At 48.3% G+C, this 20,743-nt stretch overlaps 1 pseudogene; it reads left to right on the top strand.

Annotated features, from left to right (window-relative positions):
• The first annotated feature begins 5,973 nt into the window (after positions 1-5,973).
• LOC136505209 (protein ZINC INDUCED FACILITATOR-LIKE 1-like) lies at positions 5,974-14,769 on the top strand (annotated as a pseudogene).
• Positions 14,770-20,743: the final 5,974 nt, after the last annotated feature.

Genomic DNA, 20,743 nt, shown 5'->3' with positions numbered 1-20,743 from the left:
CGATAGGCCCACGCGACTTTAATTACCTCCTTGCCCTTACGCGCCTATCTATTTATCCGTTGTGCCCCTCTTGACTGTTGCTTTGACCATCTGACCATTGTGCTGAGCTCCAAAAGGTGGCCCAGCACATCACGTCCAGCCAAGGCCAAGGCCAAGGTGGCTCGGCATGGCACGACGACGCGTGCGTGTGGTCCTCAAACTCTCCCTCTCAACTTGTCTATATAGGAGCTCTTCCTAGCTTCCTATTTAAGTTGAGCTCCTTCTTAGTGAGTGTACCATATAGAACTAATCCCACTCCCCACTTAGCACTTATTGTGGGTTCAGGGGCTACACTCGGTGAGTGCGCTTTGTAAGAAACGCATGCCACTTGAAGATTTTAAGAGCACTTCATGGCTTCTCTCACGAAGGTTACTTGGATGTTGCTCGATTCTACTCACCCAAGACCAAGAGATTCAAGACGACTTCAAAGACGATCAACCATGAAGATTTCGGGGGCTTGACGGACCAAGATCCTAGGAGATGGGCTAGCTCACGGTCTGCTTGAGGACACGAGACAAGGTGTCGTGTACTCCAAGATATGAGGATTGACCTAGTCGGATTATAAGAAAGTCAATCTATGTAATAGGATTAGAACTCTTATGTTGTAACTTACTAGGACTAAAACTAGAACTATGCACCTACCCTCTGAAATATATAAAGAGAGGCAGGGGCACCCCCTTGTAACATCATCATACACAACAATCCAATGCAAGGCAAAATGTCTAACTGGACGTAGGGTATTATGCTTTTCAGCGGCCTGAAACAGTATAAACCGTTGTCTTTGCGTTCACCATTGAATTTGGCTTACATCGAAGCCCACCAATCACTATTCAGGGTACCCCGTAACGTGTTGCCGGTCTTCAAACACCGACAATATGTTGAGTCATGTAAAAATAGAATATTCGGGAATGTGCCCCGGCTGGCAAAGGGTAGAAGTGTACAAGTGAAAATGTATAACCGTACCCTATAAAAGGGGACTCGAACTCCAATAAAGAGAGATCATTTTCTGGCTCAAAACCCTAGGGGCTTTGGCCTCGGTAATCATGTCCACCTAGAACGGATCAGAGGTCCTTCGTCTCCGAACGAAGACCTTCGCCAACCGAAGGCTAAACCGCCCCAGCAAGTACATTGGAGCAACAGTAGCAGCGGGGGTGAAGGAAGAATGAAATGTTGGGGAGGGGAGATGAAATAATTTTAGTTATATATAAGGAAAGGGATTCACTACCGAGTGAAAACAAAAACCGGCAGTGTTGGACATGTATAGCTGCAGATTTGTCCTAGACACAATAGTGATGCGTCATGCGTGGTCATCACTGCAGGGTTGTCTTTGAACCAGCAGTGGTCCATGCCGGTAGCCGGACGTCGATGCCGATAAGCGATGTCCGAAAGACCTTTCAGCCAACCGGCAGGCGTTATCTCCCGACAACCATGCCGGTAAGCGATGGCCGAAAGACCTTTCGGCTAGACAAAAGGCCTTTCGGCCAACCCGGTAGCTCCAGCGGGCATTTCGGCAATCGTAGGTGAAATAATGTTGATAGATAAAAGAAATAGGGGACCGAAACATCGTGCCATCCCCAACAGGATGCAACTAGGACATAAATCCAAGAAAAAGTATGATACAAGAAAATAAAGTTACACCATATTTGTTTTTGAATATTATTTACATTTCAAAAAATAAGTAGTTATTCTAAATTTGGATAGAAATCCAAGAAAAAGTATGATAAAAGTAAATATTTTTATAACACTTTTTTTAGTTCAAAGAAAAGAATTCTTTTAGAGACGTGCGGCACGCACGTGCATGATTACATGAAAACAAAGGGCTGGGCCGCGGAAGCCATAGATTTTCCAGCGGACAATACTAAGGGCATGTTTGGTTCCTTGGGACTAGAGACTAGGGACTACACAGAGACTAAACTGTAGTCCCTCATGCTGTTTGGTTCAAGGGATTAATCTGCTGCACAAAGACCATGATACCCCTATTCAATACACAAATCAGCTGGGGGTTGTACCCCTGTTCCCGCACTGCTTTTTTTGGACGCGCTGCTTGCTTTGACTTGGCATGCTGCTTTGCTTTGCTTTGCCTTGCCGCGTTGCCGGCAGGCTTTTCTCTCCCCAAATCATTCATATATTCAAAATAGTGTTCATGCAGTTCATAAATATTCAATATTATAAATCATCAGAGCTACGATCTTCTAAATAAACCATTAGCTATCCAATCCCGAAACTGATTCATATTTCGATCTTCGTCCCCTTACGTATACGTCGTCTATTTCCTTGAGAAGAAGACGATGCTTTGGCCATTGGAACGTAGTTTTCATCCTGATCACACATATCAAAGTCCGTATCCGCTAAAGCACTCTGTCGAATGAAATTATGAACGGCCATGCAATCCATAATTATTTAGCTTTGCTTTGCCATTGGATAACTCGACAAATCTAACAATATCCTTCACTTCATCTTCAAAACTCCAAAAGACCGCTCGATGACATTTTGAAGTGAAGAATGCAAATAATTAAAGAGCTCCTTTTTACCTCTTGGCATTGGTCCTTGTCGAAACTCCTGGAGATGATACTTTGTTCCCTTGTACGGTGCAAGATAACTGTTCGGTTTGGGTAACCCGAGTCTACAAGATAAAACTTTCCTACATAACATGGAATTAAGACATAAATGCAGTTGCAGACTTACAGCATGAAAATTGCCGTGCACAACTACCTGAAGCACCCACCAGTATATATAAGATAAAATAAAAATTATTAACAGTTATCTAACATCAAGCATACTAGAATGCTGGCAAGGTGGCATATATAAGAAACTGGAGAGTGGACATGAAACAGAATAGCTGGTCTATAGCTCATTAAAAGGCATAGGAGTAGTTAGCAAAGGCAATAAGAAATGTGTTCAAGTTCCCTAATAAACAACAGTAAGTAAATCAAACAAGTCAATGGCCAACGCAGAGGGGCACCCTTCCCCTGCGGTCACCACCGTCGATTGCGGCCATTGGAAGCCCCTGCGGATCGGATCGTGATGGCCGCCCGCCGGATCTAGCTCCAGATCGGCTATGAGAGCTCGGGCGTGGAGGGTGAAAGTGGCTGAGACTACCTTTGCCGCCAGGGCGAAGCAGAGGAAGGCCATGGCCGCCACGACCTCCATCCGCTTGCAGCTGCTCCTGGTTGGGGAAGACGTCGAGGTGGGGGAAGGCGTCGGCCTGGGAATTCAAATCCAGGTTCTCCTTGCGCATGTGGGGAGCAGACTAGCTATTGCTGGTGAAGGGAGAAGGCGGGGCCTGGGAATAGAGGCCGAACTCGTCGGCGGCGGGGAAGGCAGGATAAGCAGAGGAGCCGGATGCGGTGTAGGAAGAAACCGATGCCTGAGTCAAGAAATCCTGGTAGTGGTTGTATTGGCCGTCCATGGCGGATGCGCCGTGTGGAGGAGTGGGAGGGGTGGCGCCGGCATGGGGAGGAACGAAGGCGGTGTCGTGCGGGCGAGCGAGGCGGCGGCGAAGAGGAGTGTGAGCGAGATGATAGGGTTCTGGGAGAGTTCGAGCAAGTTTGAGGGGAATGGGCTGGAAAGTTGGGCCACTAGTCCCAATTAGCACCTCTCAAGAGACTAGTGGACTAGGGACTACTAGTCCCTCTTTTAGTCCCCTTGTTTGGCAATTTAGGGACTAAAAGAGGCTACAATCTAGTCTCTAGTCCCTAGTCACAGGGAACCAAACAGGGCCTAATATTTGCAGCAGCCAAAAAAGCGGTGGTGGGTGGAACCGGGCCGTATCCGAGAAGAACATGTCAAAAGCTAGGATTCCGAGATCTGGTCGATGGGCAGGCAGCATGCACTATAAATCACAACCCTGGCTGCGCGCGGCGAGAGACATTGCTATGCACGCGGCTGCTGCGGTCCGACTCCGATGGCCGCCGACCGGCCGCTTCTGGTGGTGCACGACGAGGAGAAGGGCCACCTCGTGTACGACCTGCTGGTCGCCGATGACGAGGAGGAGATCAAGATGGTGGTGGTGACCTGCTCCCCGCAGCCCATCTCGCGCTTCCCCTCGCCAACCGGCTGCCGCACCTTCGCCGCTTCGGGCGACGCCGTCCTAGGCGCCTCCTACGACTTCTGGGACACCGTGTTCCACGACACAGTGATGCAGGTCGGCGGCTACGGTTTCTGGGAGCGGCAGGCGAGCCCGGTGGTGGCCCAAGGTTCCACACTCATCTACTCTCTGAAAAAATTATCCCGTTGGTTCAAATTATGACAGAGATTCAAAACTTCACAAAATTCATCAAAATTGCTTCTGAAAATGATAAAACAAAACTCTGCCTGTACTGTTCATTTGGCCTAGCCCGGTGAAACAGTCCGTGGCCCATCTGCGTCCATGCGCTCGCGGCCCAGCAGCGGCAAAACCGGCCTGCGGTAGCCGCTCGCGCCGTGCTCCCCCGCGCCTAGGCCACAACCTAGGCTTGGGCCAGCAATTCCCATTTCCCGCTTGGGCCACTTTTTGTCCAAGCTCTGCCGACCGTCAGATGTCATCGGACAGTTCGTCGTGCGTTTCGTCCGATCAAAATCACACCGCGGCCGCTTGCGCCCTAACCCTAGTGTCATTTCCTTCTTCGCTTTCTCTCTCTTCTTTCTTCAGTGTCACAGCAGAGAGACGAGATGCACAGCAGAGTGGCGCCGCCGTCGGTCCCCTCGCTGGTGAGCTCGCTCGCCCAAGGCTGAGCACGCTGTCGTCGAGCGGTCTGGGCGACGGTGCCCTTGACTCCGCCTGGCTCCACTCCCCTAACCCTAACCCTAGCTACTCTTTGCCGCATACCATAGATGCCGCACCTGAGGTCGACGTAGGAGGTGGCGGCGCAGCCGTGGTGCCATTCGCCGGTGCACGCGTGCGGCTGGAGCTACGCGCGGCGCCGTCGAGCGGCACCGCGGTGGTGCTCTTAGTCCCCATAGACGTTGCAGTGAGGGCTCGCCCTAAACCCTAGATCGAAGTGCGGTGCCGCCGTGGGTCCCCTCGCTGGAGAGCGCGCTCCCCAGTGGGTGAGCGCGCCGCTGTCGAGCGGTCCTGTGACAGTGCCCTCGGCCGGGGCTCGCGCGCACGGCGACGAGCGCGGCTCGGCTTCTCCCCACATGCCGGTTCGACGGCGGTGGAGCTTCTTCCCGCGCGACGGCGATGGTGATGGCGGCGAGAAAAACCAGGTAGGTCCCTCCCCTCGCCGACCTCTCTGTTAGGGTTAGGGTTAGGGTTGGGTTTTTGATCCGATTTGGATCACTTCTTTCTTGATTTCTTTCCTGTTTTCTACCCCAAACTGGATCTACCCACTAGCAACCATGGCTCTAGTACCATTGATAGATATTCTAGACCTCTAGGCGTAGATCAGTGGGGAAAACTTGACTTATATGGGATGATTTGCTGTTGTACCTCATGTCGAGCGCAGTCGCGGCCATGGCACCACCCGACGAGGTAGCAGCGACGTGGAGATGCGGTCCAGTGGCGGCGGCGAAGGCGATGGGGCTTCCCACCGCTTACAGCGCGCCCTTCTAGATCGGACTAGGGTTCGGACATGATGGGGCGCTGGCAGCTGTGGTGAACCTCGTGTCTTGTGCCCCAGCCCCCACCGTCCTTTTATGGCGCTGCGCGACGGGGGCCCATCAACCAGTAGAAAGGCTAAGCGCCCCCGATCAGGGCGCGGATCAAGGGCCCAATTGGCCGGGCCAATTGGTGGAGATCAACCTAACATGAATGTGTTCCGGTCTAGGCTTTGGTCTTGCAAACATGTGCATGTGCATTTTGTTGTGAGGATATTATTTATATTTACACACCCAAGCAGTTTCCTCGGTCTGAAGTCATTCAACCTAATGTCATCATAAACTTAAATGGATCATTATGTTGTCTAGCTTATGCTCATTAGTGATCTCTCTTTTCCCACTTTTAATTTCATATAGGTAAGGGACTTCCACATTGCTAAAACAGAGGAAGACATTGGATTTTATGCCGGTTTTCTTGGTATGGTTTTCGTCTCACCACCGATTTACAATTTAGACACATGATCCAAAAATGAGTACAAATATTGTAGAAAATAAAATAAAAGGTGAAATACTTATGCCACTGTTTCCAATTAATTGTAGCTGCATCATACATGGTGGGCAGAAGCTTTTCTTCAATTTTCTGGGGCATTCTCGCAGACCGTATTGGACGGAAGCCTGTCATCGCATTTTCAATCTTGTCTGTGTATGTATTACAGAAATTCCAAGTGTTAGATCATCTAGGATTTGGATTTCTATATTGATGCAGAAAGACTCAGTTTCATCTACCCACATGCATGCGTTCTGTAGGGTCATATTGAACACACTATTTGGTCTAATTACAACGTATTGGATGGCAATTACTACAAGACTTGTGCTGGGTTCTCTAAATGGCCTGCTTGCCCCAATAAAGGTACTTCTAAATTACCAGTTCCAATAAAGTCATCTAGATTGCAACTCATGGGTTTAAAATTATAAAAGAAGTATGCTAAATTGGAGGTTACATTTATTAAACATTTCAGGCATATTGCGTTGAAGTTTGTCAAGCCGAACATCAGGCACTTGGACTCTCAATTGTAATCTCATCAACCAAGCTCTTTACTGTTTACCCACATTATATTTTATTACATAACTCTTTCATTTTGAAGATTTGTCCAATTGAGTGTACTTCAATCATAGGTGAACACGGCATGGGCTTTGGGTCTTATTGTTGGTCCAGCTCTTGGAGGTTACCTTTCACAGGTACCAGTTCAAAAAGAAAATAAAAGAAAAGAAAAATATCTCATTTTCTTACTGCAGTATCCTTTATTTCACAGCCAACTGAGAAATATCCTCACATATTTTCCAAAGATTCTGTCTTTGGCAGGTAAGTCGTTCAAGCACAACACATATTGTCTATTAAGGAATTACAAATTGCTAGGAATTAATGGTGCACATTGCAGATTATCATAACTCAATTAATTGGATTTTGCAGATTTTCATATCTTTTACCCTGTCTAAGTGTATCAGCATTTGCTACAATTGTCCTCATAAGCTGTGAATGGCTTCCGGTATGTAACACTTTAACCTAACAAAAGCTCTGATCATTTAAATTTCCTTTAGGAAACACTAACACTAGTATCTGTTACATTTTTGCCTTTGTGTGCTATAGTTTTTTTCCCCAAACAATAAACATAAAATGCAGCATGAGTGCTCTGCCCAAGATGTCAACTACTGAAGTGGACTAGTGTCATTTTTGTAAAAAATATGCTTGCCATGTATTCTATGCTACACTGACAAAACAATAAATAGTATTTACTTAACTTCATTCAAGACACACTGTTAAGCTATTACAGGAGACTATACATAAACATAAAGTTCCCGAAATGGATACCAAAATATTTAAAGCATTGTCATTAGAAGAGGGTTATTGGGATCCACCTCGCAAGAAGAAGAGTTTGCTCCAGAACAGGCCTTGGATATCAACTATGCTACCTTACTGCTTTTTTGGTCTTCATGACACAGCATATAGTGAGGTACAAAAAATCAGTCTCTCAGAATCCCTGTCTTACTTAGTATATTGCTACTCAGTGGGGTGTTTTAAATTTTAAATGATATTTCAGTAAGTCTATATTCCTCATGAGTTGAAACATCTTGTCTGTCTAGTACTGCTTTAACTACTTAATTTCATCTTGTAATGTACATCTTTCAATACTAGATACTTTCCTTGTGGCTGTGAGCGATTGGAAGTATGGCGGCCTTAGTTTCTCAACTGAAGATATTGGTCAGGTTCTTGCTATGGCAGGTATTCCATCCGCCTGCCCTCTGGCTCATAGGTGAATTTTATTTGTTCCTGAATCTTGAAGGCGGATTTTTGCAGTACGGTGTGCGTGTGTGCATGTATAGACACTGATATGGATTTCTCCTTTCATTTTCTTTATAACTGGGGCTTAATTTCCTCCCTACATTTCAGGTGCTAGTCTTCTAGTATACCAGCTTATCATTTATCGCTGGGTTCATAAAATTCTTGGAGCAGTGAACTCATCACGTATTGCATCTGTGAGTTGTCACCTATTGTGTCTTTAAAAAGAAAAAAAAAGAAAAAGTATATTCATGATCATAGCTTAAATTTCAACTATGGTGTTGCAGGCTGTGTCTATACTTGTTCTTGCAACTTATCCCTTTATGACATACCTATCGGGAGTGAAACTTTCATTTGCTCTTTATTCTGCTGCCATGATGAGAAGTGCTCTTGCGGTGAGCCTTTTTTCTTTCAATTGTTTCTTTATAGTTCAAATTAATAAATGATAACTTTCTGAACAACTAAGCTAAAGTAGTGGCAAATGAATAGAAGTAGTTTTCCATAATTTAATGGTATTCAAGTCTACATAATCTTATTTTGCAACATATACTGATCACTGTCAACACAGGAATTTCCCTTCTTGCTGATCCTCCCCGACGAAGCTGCGGCCGTTCGGGTCTACAATGAGGGACGGCCTCTACATTTGCCTCCGTTCACCCTCTACTTCCGCCATTGGTCTCGGTTCATGAGTGCTACTGAGGTGGTTTTGCCCTCACTCGTCGACATTGAGTTGAGCGGCATACCGGCGCACGCTTGGGAGTTGGAGACAGCAGAACACTTGCTGGACGAGTGGTGCTGGGTGCGCGAGCTCCATCCTGCTACGATCGATCGCAGGGATTATTCGTCCTTCCGTCTCAAGGCTTGGTGTTCCCAGCCGGAGAGTATCCCTGCGGTCATGGACTTGGACATTGTTGAGCCTCCGGTGCAAGTTGAGGAATCCCCCCCTGTGAAGCGTGCTTTGAGGTATGAAATCAAGATTGATGCTTCTGTGTCGCCTACGGTTGGTGCGGATGATGATCGTCCTCCCTCGCCCCCGCCGCATCTGGACTCCGATCAGGGGAGGCGTCGACGCCGGCAGCCAGCGGCTGACGCGCCGGCTTCCGCCGCCCTTGGTTCTGGCACCCGTGGTGATGCTCCACGGGGTTCTGTGCATCAGCGACTGGGCGCTGGTCCGATAGCAGTCGATCACGGGACGGTTCGCGAGGAACTCATTGATGGGCTGCTCTCCTCAGAACCCGAGGCGCCGCAACCGTCATCAGGTCGTTCGCCTGCCTCGTCCACGCCTGGGGATATTGAAGACATGGCGGCTCAGGTTATTAATCCTGGACCAACATTTGAAGATCTGTTCCCACGGGAGCCGGATTTTCCGTTCTGGCGGTCGGAGGTGGGTCTTGTTTCGCCGGTTCGGCTGGACTGCTCCCACACTGATGTCTTCGTGAGCAAGGAGGGTGACTTTACGGCCCAATTGCCTGGGAAACGGCCTGTTAGCCCTTCACAAGCAGGCCCACTTGCTGTATCGATGGTGGGCCATTCGACTGGAGACAACTGCGGTGCGAGCTTCTCTGTTCCCCCACCTCTAGATGAAATCCCAATCCACAGTCCGGCTATGGTGACGATGGGCCCCACACAGGAGTTGGCCATCACCGGTCCTGTGAATGTCGCAATTCAGCACATCGTGATGGACAGTGGGGTGGCTACCCCGATGAAGACTTACTTCAGAAGGCGTCGTCGTTTGGTTGTTAGTGATGGCATGGTCGCGGCTCCACTTCTAGATCTCTTGGCAAGCGTAGAAGCCTTGGCCGGGCCTGCGGGCGTCGCAGTTCAGGTCGGGACTCCACACCAGACCCCCACTCTTGGTCTTGGTTGTGTTGCAGTCTTGGCTGAAACTCCGCATGTGGCCGCATGCCTGTCTCCCGTCGGTGAGGATATCCATTTGTCTCCGGCGGCTGATGCATTTGGACCTGGGTGTCAAGTGGCCGGAGACTCAGTAGCAGTGCCAACTCTCCCCGGCACACCCAACTCGAACCAACTCACGAGCCAGCGAAGACGCTTCCTGGCGAAGATGACAAAGAAGACGACGAAAATCCTCCCTACTCCAAGAGCCAACAGGCTGCGTTCCCGTGCTTGTGTTCAGCGTGCTCCTCCGAGGCGCAGCCGTCGCATTGCCGGAATGCAGCCAGACTCTAATGGAGGTGGGGCCCCATCAAGAACAATGAAGACAGTGATGAGGGCTCTGGACCTTATTGGGGATTCGACCGGCATTGATCAACAAAGCCTGGAAGAGTATTGCAAGCTTTTCACCGGTTCGGCATCGCTCCCTGATATCCATGTTCAGGCTCTGGCAGCGCTCTTCGGTTGGGTTGCTCCTGTTGATGAGGAACAGGACCTCGCGGCTGAATGCTGATGTTCCTTCGCCCAAGGTCGTTTCTTTATTATGATAAATGAATCCATCCAAGATACTTTGTTGGAATGTGCGTGGATTAAATTCTAAAGCACGCCAGGATACTGTAAGAACCCTGATTGCTTCTTGTCAGGTCGAGATTATATGCTTACAGGAAACGAAAATGTCTGAAATTTCTCGTGGTTGTATTCTTTCTTTGCTCGGTTCTGATTTTCCCTACTGGGTGGAGCTGCCTTCCATTGGTGCAAGTGGGGGAATTCTGGTTGCATGGCGTCACGGGCTAGGCCCTGCCAGTGCCACCCGAGTTGATAGTTTTAGCATCTCACTTCAGTTCTCTCCGGCCAGCTCACAAAACTGGTGGCTTACTTGTGTGTATGGCCCTCAAGGTGATGACAACAAACTTCTGTTTATGCAAGAACTTCGAGATGTGAGAGCTGCCTGTATCGGGCCGTGGTTAGTACTTGGTGATTTCAATTTAATAGCAAGAACTGAAGATAAGAACAACAGTCTTGTTAACAGAACAATGATGGGAAGATTTCGTCGCCTGATCAACGACTTAGAATTAAAAGAGTTGCCTATGCTTGGTCGTAAATTTACATGGTCAAACCACCAGGACGTGCCTACACTCGTCAGACTTGATAGAGTTCTTTGCTCAACACAATGGGAACTGTTGTTTCCAAACTGTCTCTTGCAGAGTTGTGCAATTGACGGCTCAGATCACTGCCCCCTTCTTCTTGGGCTGAATGATGTTCAGCCAGGGAAGGCTAGATTCCATTTTGAGGCTTTTTGGACCAAGTTGGAGGGATTTCAGGAGGGTGTGGCAACTGCTTGGGCTTCTGAACCAGTCTCTCATTGTCCTTTTGACACCCTGGCAAGAAAATTCGGAGCAACAGTGAGAAGTTTGCAAAGTTGGAGTCAAAAAAAAGTTGGGCATGTTAACTCACAGTTAGCTCTTGCTAGGGAGGTTCTCCATCAGCTAGAAATAGCGCAAGATAATCGAGCCCTCTCCAGGCTAGAGCTTTGTTTAAAAAACAAACTCAAGCCTCACTGTTTAGCTCTCTCCTCCCTGCAGCGCACCATTGCAAGAAGTAGATCTCGCATCAGTTGGCTCAGTGAGGGCGATGCCAATACAGCTTTGTTTCATGCACATGCTCGCCACCGAAAGAGGAAAAACTTTATTAGTAAACTTATAAGTGATGATGGGGTAGTTCTCACCAAGCACGAAGACAAAGAGCATAATATTTTTGCTTTCTACAGCAACCTTTTGGGAAGGAGCATTGACAGGGATGTGACAGTTAACTTGACAGAACTAGACATGCCAAACCTTGATCTTAGTGAATTGGAAGCTCCTTTTTCTGTTGAGGAGGTCTGGAAAACAATCAATTCCCTACCGTCAGACAAGGCCCCTGGCCCTGACGGCTTCACAGGAAAGTTCTATAAGGTTTGCTGGCCAATCATTAAATTGGAAATAATGGCTGCTATTTCAGCTGTTTGGAGCAGAAAGTTTGCTAATTTTGAGTTACTCAATTCAGCCTTCATCACCCTGCTGCCAAAGAAAGAGGATGCTATAAGCATCAAGGAGTACAGACCTATCAGCTTGGTGCACTCTTTTGCCAAGCTCATAACAAAAATCCTAGCTAACAGGCTTGCTGCTTCTCTGAATCAGTTGGTCTCCACTAATCAAAGTGCATTCATCAAGGGTCGTTTCATTCTAGACAACTTCATGTTGGTTCACCATACTACAAAATTCTTGCACCAACAGAAACAAGCTCGTATCCTCTTAAAATTGGATATCAATAAGGCGTTCGATTCGGTGTCATGGCCTTTTCTATTAGAAGTTATGAGACGTTTGGGTTTTGGATCAGTTTGGTGTGATATTATCAACGGCTTGCTTGCCACTTCATCCACTCAAGTGCTATTGAATGGTTCTCTAGGGGAAAGGATACAACACCAGCGTGGTCTAAGGCAAGGGGATCCATTGTCACCGATGCTTTTCATTTTGGTCATGGATGTGCTATACTACTTGGTGAAGAAAGCTGCAGATGAGAATTTGTTGCAGCCACTTGCCAGAAGGGCATTGGAGCATAGGATTTCCTTGTATGCAGATGATGTGGTGTTCTTCTTGAATCCAACAACCAGTGACATTGAAATAACCTTGGATATCTTGCAACTTTTTGGAAATGCATCCGGCCTTACAACAAACCTTCAGAAAAGTAGTGTTCTCCCTATAAGGTGTAATGTGGATGATAGAGCAGTCCTGCAGGAAACCCTACCTTGTCAGCTTTCCGACTTCCCTTGTAAATACCTAGGGGCCCCCCTTTCTCCTCATAAGCTATCCAAAGAACAGGTTCAGCCCATCATCGAGAAAATTGCAGATCGACTACCAAGCTAGAAAGCTGATTTGCTTACGAAAGCTGGAAGAGTGGTCTTGGTTCAGTTTGTTCTCACCTCAATGTTGATCTACATCATCATGGCACTTGATCTACCCTGATGGGCTTTGAAGGCAATTGATAAGATAAGAAGGGGTTTCCTATGGAAAGGAAGAAGAGATGTCGGGGGGGGGGCACTGTTTGCTAGCCTGGCCAAAGGTCACTAGATCTCTGAATCTGGGAGGTCTTGGTATTTCTAATCTTCAAAACTTGGGATGGGCTTTAAAACTCCGATGGTTATGGCTGCAGAAAACAGAACCTGACAAAGCCTGGGGTTTTTTCCCCATCCAAGCTCATTCTCAAGTCCAAGCCTTCTTTGCTATGGCTGTTGAGACAGTAGTAGGCAATGGAAAAAATACTCGTTTTTGGACAGATAGATGGTTGCTTGGTCAGAGCTTAGAACAGGCCATGCCACATTTGTTTAGCGCTATAGCAACCAGAGCAAGGAAAAGATCAGTTTACGATGCTATCACGGGGGGGAAATGGGTTTCTGATATAAGAGGTGCTTTAAGTGTGCCTGTTCTGATTGAATACCTTCACCTTTGGGGGCTTTTGTCAAATGTGGTACTGCATCCTGAGGTGGAAGATACACATATCTGGAAACTTTCAGCTTCCGGTATGTATTCTAATAAATCGGCTTATGAGGCCTTGTTCATTGGAGCCACTCATTTCAGTCCTTGGGAGTTGATCTGGAAGAGCTGGGCCCCAGGGAAGTGCAAGTTCTTCATGTGGACAGTAGCTCACAATAGATGTTGGACAGCTGACAGACTAGCACGTCGAGGTCTTGATCACCCAACGCAGTGTCCACTCTGTGATCAGGCTGGTGAAACAATAGACCATCTTCTGATCTCTTGTGTCTTCGCCCGGCAAACATGGTACAACATTCTGCAATCTTTTGGACTGCAAGATGTGGCTCCACAAATGGTTGATTTGATTTTTGTGGACTGGTGGGAGGGTGCTTGCAGCAGGCTTTCTGGTCAAGTGAAGAAGGGGTTCAATTCCATTATTATTTTGGGAGCTTGGTTAATTTGGAAGCATCGAAATCATTGTGTTTTTGATGGTGGAACTCCTAACCTAGCTAGGGTCCTCTCAGCTTTTAAGGAAGAAGCTCAATAGTGGTCAGCAGCAGGGGCTCGAGGAGTTTCTTATCTCCTTGCCCTGGCTCCTACCTCCTAGCTCTTTTTGGGTCCGGTGGTTTTTTTGGTCCTGCCTTATAGTTCTCTAGAGACACAACGTAGTTTGGGTTCTTAGGGTGGGTTGCAGACCCTTTTCTCTGTAACAGTTTTTTGTTTCTGTGTTTTTGTAACAGTTTTTTGGGGCTCTTTTCCCCCTCCTTTTTTCTTCTTAATATATTGATGCGCAGTTCTCCTGCGCGTTCGAGAAAAAAAAAGAATAATGCTGTGGTACGTATGAACTCAAGTGAATCATTTTTTTTTGGGATAGTATGCTTACACAAATCAAACAAAACAATGTAATATATCTGAAACTAAATTCCAGTGCCAAGAACAAAGAGGCACCGCAAATGGTATATCAACAACTGCAATGTCATTCTTCAAGTCAATTGCTCCAGTAGGTGCAGGGGCTCTGTAAGTCATTATTTCTATCTCTCCTTTTCAAACAATACATGAGTATCCAGCATTCAGCTAGTTAACCCGGTAGAATGTTCTTAGTTTCTGATGATGGATATATGTATTCACTACCAGCATTCAGCTAGTTAACTGTATATTCTAACTCTGAATGCATATGGGCCATACAGATTCTCATGGGCACAAAAACGTCAAGATGCTGCTTTCCTGCCAAGTAAACTATCAATATTACTATTAACTTGCATCAAGATCCATTTTATTTACATAGTGAGCTTGCCATCTTACTGTTCAGCACAAATTTTTTAGGTATGATATTTTCTTATGAGAGTTGACAGGCAAGAGGAACTTGTGCATACTCATGGTTTTGCTGAATGTGTAGGTGATCAGGTGGTGTTCATGGTGCTGAATCTGGTGCAGCTCCTTGGGCTGATATCCACCTTTGAACCCTTTCTGGTGTAACCTGCATTGCCAAAGTAGTAGTATTATGGCTAGAAGACATTATGAAAATGAATGTACCTTGGGACATATTTACAGTTGATCAAGCATAAGCAAGAAAAAAAGCAACACGACTGTAGTCAGTTGTACACTACTGAAGACGTCTGATTAGTCCAAAATCCAAAAATAATAAATGTCTGTTTAATTAGCAAACTTGATCTAGTTGTACTATCACTGAGACGCAACACGTATCTTCCTAATCAGGTTCGATAATGCCCCCATGCCGGCGTCCGTCCGTCAGGACGCCACGTGCCACACTTCGCCTCGCCGCTTCTGCCCATGATGCTCGCTCCCGCCTGTGACGCGCGCCTCGTCCACGACAGTTGCTCCCTCCCGTCGTTCGGCCCGCCCGTCACGCGCCCGGTCTGCGCGGATTCGACCCCTGCGTCGTGTAGCCCACCCGTTGCGCGGCCCGCCCGCCGCGGCCATCCCTCGAGGCGCCCCCATCCCACGCGCTGCCTCTGCTCTCCCCATATCTCGCTCTCTATCTCGCGTCCAATGATAGCAGAGCGCTTCCCCCAACCCCAAATGCCACCAGGATGCCTCGCCGCCGCCACCCCTCTGATGGCCGCTGGGCGCACGTGCCGAGGCGCCTCGGGTCGTTCCCCGCCGAGCCTAGGGCACCCACGAGCACGGCCAGTGGTGGTGGTCGCACGCCGCCGCTCGCCGCCGGCTCCCACCCCGAAGGCCAGAATTGACCGGCCAGTCCTCCCCTCCCCTATGTTGCAATGCATGTTTCAAGTGTTTCAAACGTTTTAGAGGTATGTTGCAATTGTTTTATATGGATGTTGCAAAAGTAGATTAGGGATGTTGCATATGTTGCAAGCGTTTGTTCAAAATATTTCATTGTTTCAGACGTTTGTTGCAAGCATTCTGATCTAAATATTGCATATATTTCATACATATGCTGCAACAGTATGTTCCAAATGTTTCAGTCTTATGTTGCAGTAAGTGTTTTCATGTTGCAAGTGTTTAATCTGAATGTTGCATATATTTCACACATATGTTGCATGTGTATGTTCCAAATATTTCATCTCCTTCATATGTATGTTGCATTCAAGCGTTTTCATGTGGCAAGTGTTTCATGTTTCAGACATACGTTTATAGAGTCATGGGGGCACAGCCCGGACGCCGGGGGATGGGGCGCGGCGAGCCCGGGGGCCTATGGAAGGGGCACGCTGGGGCCGGGAGATGGGGCGTGCGGTGCCCTTGGGCTGCAGACGGGGCGGGTTTGGGGCCGGCACGCACCGTGCTTGTGGACGGGCGCGCTATGGGAAGGTTGGGGCGAGTCACTCGTATCGTATCAAACGGGCTAGTGTGGATCGTACGGGTGTGGAGCTGCGTCCAGACACGCTGCTGGGTCCGGACGTCCGGACACGCTAGTGCCTCCCAATCAAGTTTGGGAAGGATCCAAGAGTCCCGAGCTGCTCCTTATACATTCTGTTCTAAAACAGCCATCTTCAGGTTGCCCGATTTGAATATGTACATTGGAAAAATGTTTAGACAATCGATTTGAGAAGTGGGACAGCTGCGACGAGGTCCTGTCTGTACTTCACTCTGGCAACCTTCAGGAATTTGTGTGTGATGTGATGCCTCTTTGTGAAATAAAAAAAATGCTGTTTGTTAATCCTGAATTCAAGAGCCTGAAGATTGGAACCTGCCTTATTTTTTTTTGAGAAAATTTCCTATTTGACACCGGAAATAATGCTCCTCTTCTATTTGGCACCAAAACTGAAATTCTTTCCTATATATCCTCCACTCGAGTTTTTCTTTCATATTTAACATTTTCATCAGTTTGGACGGCTAACGGTATTAAGTCCTAGGAGAAATGTTTGTTTTACCCCTAGAGTTTTTTTACATTCCATGGTTGATATTGATATCTTTTTTTGAATGTTTTTATCTAGAACTGCTATATTTCACTTTTTGCTTGTGTTAAATAAATAAAGGAACTAATATCATCTTATATAATTACTTATAATAATATACAGTTCAATATCAATCCTTCAGGTACATGAAACACAACAATAAAATGAGGTCTCCAACAACATCCAAATTCATAAGATGACATGCAGCATGACAATAACACATTTATTTTGAAACATTGTCACAGGTTCGATATAACTAGAAGATTTAGCATCCATGATCACAATAGGAGTAACATACAGGTTCACATGCACAGAAAAATTCTCACAGGTTTGCATCCATTACATGACACAGACATCTCTAATACAACACACATTTAGGAAATTTTGTCATACAGGAATCACAAACTCAGCCTTCTTTTGCTTCTTGTGCTCAGTGCAGGACTACTAGGCTGAAGTCTTTTGCTCCTTGTTGGCCCGTCGATCTCCGGTATGGAGATATCCGACCACTCTCTAGTGTTGCCAAGCACACACTAGCGATGCCAACCATGAACTGTCGTTGCCGACCACACACTATGGCTAGAGGTAGAGAAAGGGAGGGAGAACAGAGCACACACACAGCAGATACACCAGCGTTGGCCGGAACTCTGTATAGGAGATGGCAAATCTGAACTCTCTCTTTACTGAGTTGCAGTGACAAACTATTTATACAACTCTATCCATTTAGTCCTAGTGTAGCTGCCATGCTGCTACAGTGACTAGATATGACAGCAGGGCTGACTTTGGCTCTTGCCTCTGCAGCTGCTACAGTGCAGCAGTAGGGTGCCCTTTTCGGCGCCGCCTTCCCCTGCTGCGCATTCATACAAGGGATGCAGCAGATTATCTAACAATTCTTCCCTTAATCCTACTGCTAACCCTAGAACCCCCTCTATGCCGATCATCTTCTTCAGCTCCGTGAGTCGAAGACGGCCGATCGGCTTGGTGAGGACGTCCACGAGTTGCCGACCAGTTTCGACGAACTCGATGACGATCTGCCCTCCATCGACACAGTCTCTGAGGAAGTGGAACTTCACGTCGATGTGTTTGCTCCGGTCGTGGAGAACCAGATTCTTCGCGACGGCGATGGCGGGCTAGTTATCCACCATCAGTGTTGGTGGGTGAGCTTCCGCACCGGTCAGCTCGCCCAGCAGCGGGTGCAGCCACACAACTTGGCACGCCGCTGTGGTCGTCGCTACGTACTCTGCCTCGCACGTAGCGCCACCACCTTCTGCTTTAGCAACAACCTTGAAATTGGAGCCAAACCGAGGAAGACGAGCACGCCAGAGGTGCTCCGCCGTCCATCGATGTCCCCTGCCATGTCTGCATAGCTAAACACAGTGAGCTGCAGCCTACTCCCTCTGGTCTTGGGGAAGATGATTCCCCGATCCACCGTCCCCTTGACATAGCGCAGTAGCCGCTTCACCGCAGCCCAGTGATCCTCTCTGGGATCCTCCATTAAGCAACTGACGTAGCCCACGTCGAACGCAATGTCCGGCCTCGTGTGGACTAGATAGCGCAGACCGCCGACGATGCTTCGGTAGAGTGTTGCATCTACTTTCGCCGCAGTACTGGCCTTCGTCAGCTTCAGCCGCTCCTCCATCGGAGTCACGCATGGCTTACACTCAGCCATGCCGCTCTGCTCCAACAACTTTGAGGCGTACGCGCTCTGATCGAGCGTGAGTGCCTCCTTCCCTTGTCTCACCTCGATGCCGAGGTAGTAGGAGAATGCGCCGAGATCGCTCATTCGAAAACAAGCCGCCATCTCGTGCTTAAAGCTGTTGATGTCCTCTGCACGCACGCCGGTGACGATCAAGTCATCCATATACACGCCGACGACGAGCTCCTCCTTCCCCCGTCGCCGCGTGTAGAGCGCGTGCTCGGTTGCGCACCTCGTGAACCCAAGCTTGCCCAGCGTGGCGTCAAGCTTGGTGTTCCATGCTCGTGGGGGCTATCGGAGCCCGTAGAGCACCTTGTGCAGTCGAAGCACCCTGTGCTCCGCTCCCTTGACAGCGAAACCCAGAGGTTTCCTGACAAAGACTGTCTCCACCAGCTCGCTGTTGAGGAAGGCCGATTTTACGTTCAGGTGATGGACGCGCCAGTCCTTTGCTGCTGCCAAGGCTAGTAGCAAACGGACAGACTCCATGCGCGCTACTGGCACAAAGACTTCCTCGAAGTTGATACCCTCGCGCTGAACAAAGCCTCGAGCGACGAGGCGCGCCTTGTGCTTGACAATGGCGCCGTGCTCGTCCCGCTTGACCTTATACACCCACTTTAGGCTGATCGGACGACATCCTGGAGGTGGATCGATGAGCTCCCAAGTCTCGTTTTCTTCGATCGTCTTCATCTCCTCCAGCATCGCTCGTCGCCAATTTCCATCGCACTCGGCCAGCGTGAACATGGGTGGTTCCTCTGCACTGATGAGCAGCAACTCTTGGTCATTGAGCAGCCGACCCACTAGGCCTGAGAGCCCTGTGCCACCAATGATGTCATCTAGCCTACGGAACCGCACCTCCTCACCTTCATGGAAGGCATCCACGAACTCAGTGATGTCACTTGGAGGTGAGGCAAACTTGATTGGCATCGTTTGAGTTCCCTGTTCCGCCGGAGTGCTTGTCATAGCACCTGGAGTGCTCGGCACCCTAGCTGTAGTGCTCGGCACTACTCCTGAAGTGGTCTGCACCCCTCCCGGAGTGCTCGACACCTATCTTGCAGTTCCAGGCCGCCTTCTTGTCGAACACGATGTCACGCGAGACAAGTACCTTGTCTCCGCGTGGGTCATAGAGCCGGTACACCTTGGTACCCTCTACATAGCCCAGAAACACCATCGGTGTGCTCCTGTCCTCCAGCTTGGTGAGGATCGGCTTCGTCTTCCTGACGTGGCCGATGCAGCCGAATGTCTAGAGGAAGGACACGCTCGGCTTGCGTCCATGCCAAGCCTTGAACGACGTCTTGCCTTTTAGGGCCTTAGTGGGAGCGCAGTTGAGGATGAACACCGCCATGGTCACCACCTCACCCCAAAACCTTGCTGGCATGCATTTGGCCTTCATCATGGATTGAGCCATGCCAACCACCGTCTGGTTCCGTCGCTCCACCACGCCATTCTGTTGTGGCGAGTACGACGCGGTGTGGTGGCACACCACACCTTGATCCGCGCAGTACGTAGTGAACTCCACCGAAGTGAATTCACCGCCGCGATCAGTCCTCAGCACGCGAAGCTTGTTACCGCTCTCGGCATCCACATGCATCTTGAACTTCTTGATTGCCGTCACCGCTTCGTCCTTGCTCGTTAGGAGTTGCAGCCACATATAGCGACTACAATCATCCACGAGCAGGAGAAAGTATCACCGACCACCGTTTGTGGCTAGCATGATTGGCCCGTAGAGGTCGCCGTGGATGAGCTCGAGAGCATCCATCGTGCGATACTTGGCCGCCTTTGGGAACGACTGAAAGCTCTAGTTTAGTTTTGGTTAATTGATGAAACCCTAAGTGCTAACCTAGTTTATCAAGATGATTATGAGATAGGTAGCACTACTCCAAGTGATGAAGCAATGGTGAAGATCATGACAATGGTGATGGCATGGTGATGGTCAAATGCTTAAACTTGGAAAAGAAGAAAGAGAAAAACAAAAGGCTCAAGGCAAAGGTATAAAATGTAGGAGCCATTTTGTTTTAGTGATCAAGACACTTAGTGAGTGTGATCACATTTAGGATAGATAGCCGTACTATTAAGAGGAGCGAAACTCTTATCGGAATGCGGTTATCAAAGTGCCACTAGATGCTCTAACTCATTGCATATGCATTTAGGATCTAGTGGAGTACTAACACCCTTGAAAATATTTGTGAAAATATGCTAACACATGTGCACAAGGTGTTTGCAGGGTTGAGATGGGTTTGGGGAAAATGAAATGTCTATTTTCTATTGCGCCGGATGCAAAATTATTGGTGGTTGGCGCACTTAAGCAAGGGTGAAGAAGTTAGAGTTGAAATGGAGTTGGTCGAAATGATGCTGGCGTCGGTCTACTGACCGGACGCTGGGT

This window comes from Miscanthus floridulus, chromosome 14, assembly GCF_019320115.1.
Source record: "Miscanthus floridulus cultivar M001 chromosome 14, ASM1932011v1, whole genome shotgun sequence".
Taxonomy (NCBI): Eukaryota; Viridiplantae; Streptophyta; class Magnoliopsida; order Poales; family Poaceae; genus Miscanthus; species Miscanthus floridulus.
The sequence above is the reverse complement of the archived record's forward strand: the minus strand, read 5'-3'. Positions and strand labels throughout refer to the sequence as shown.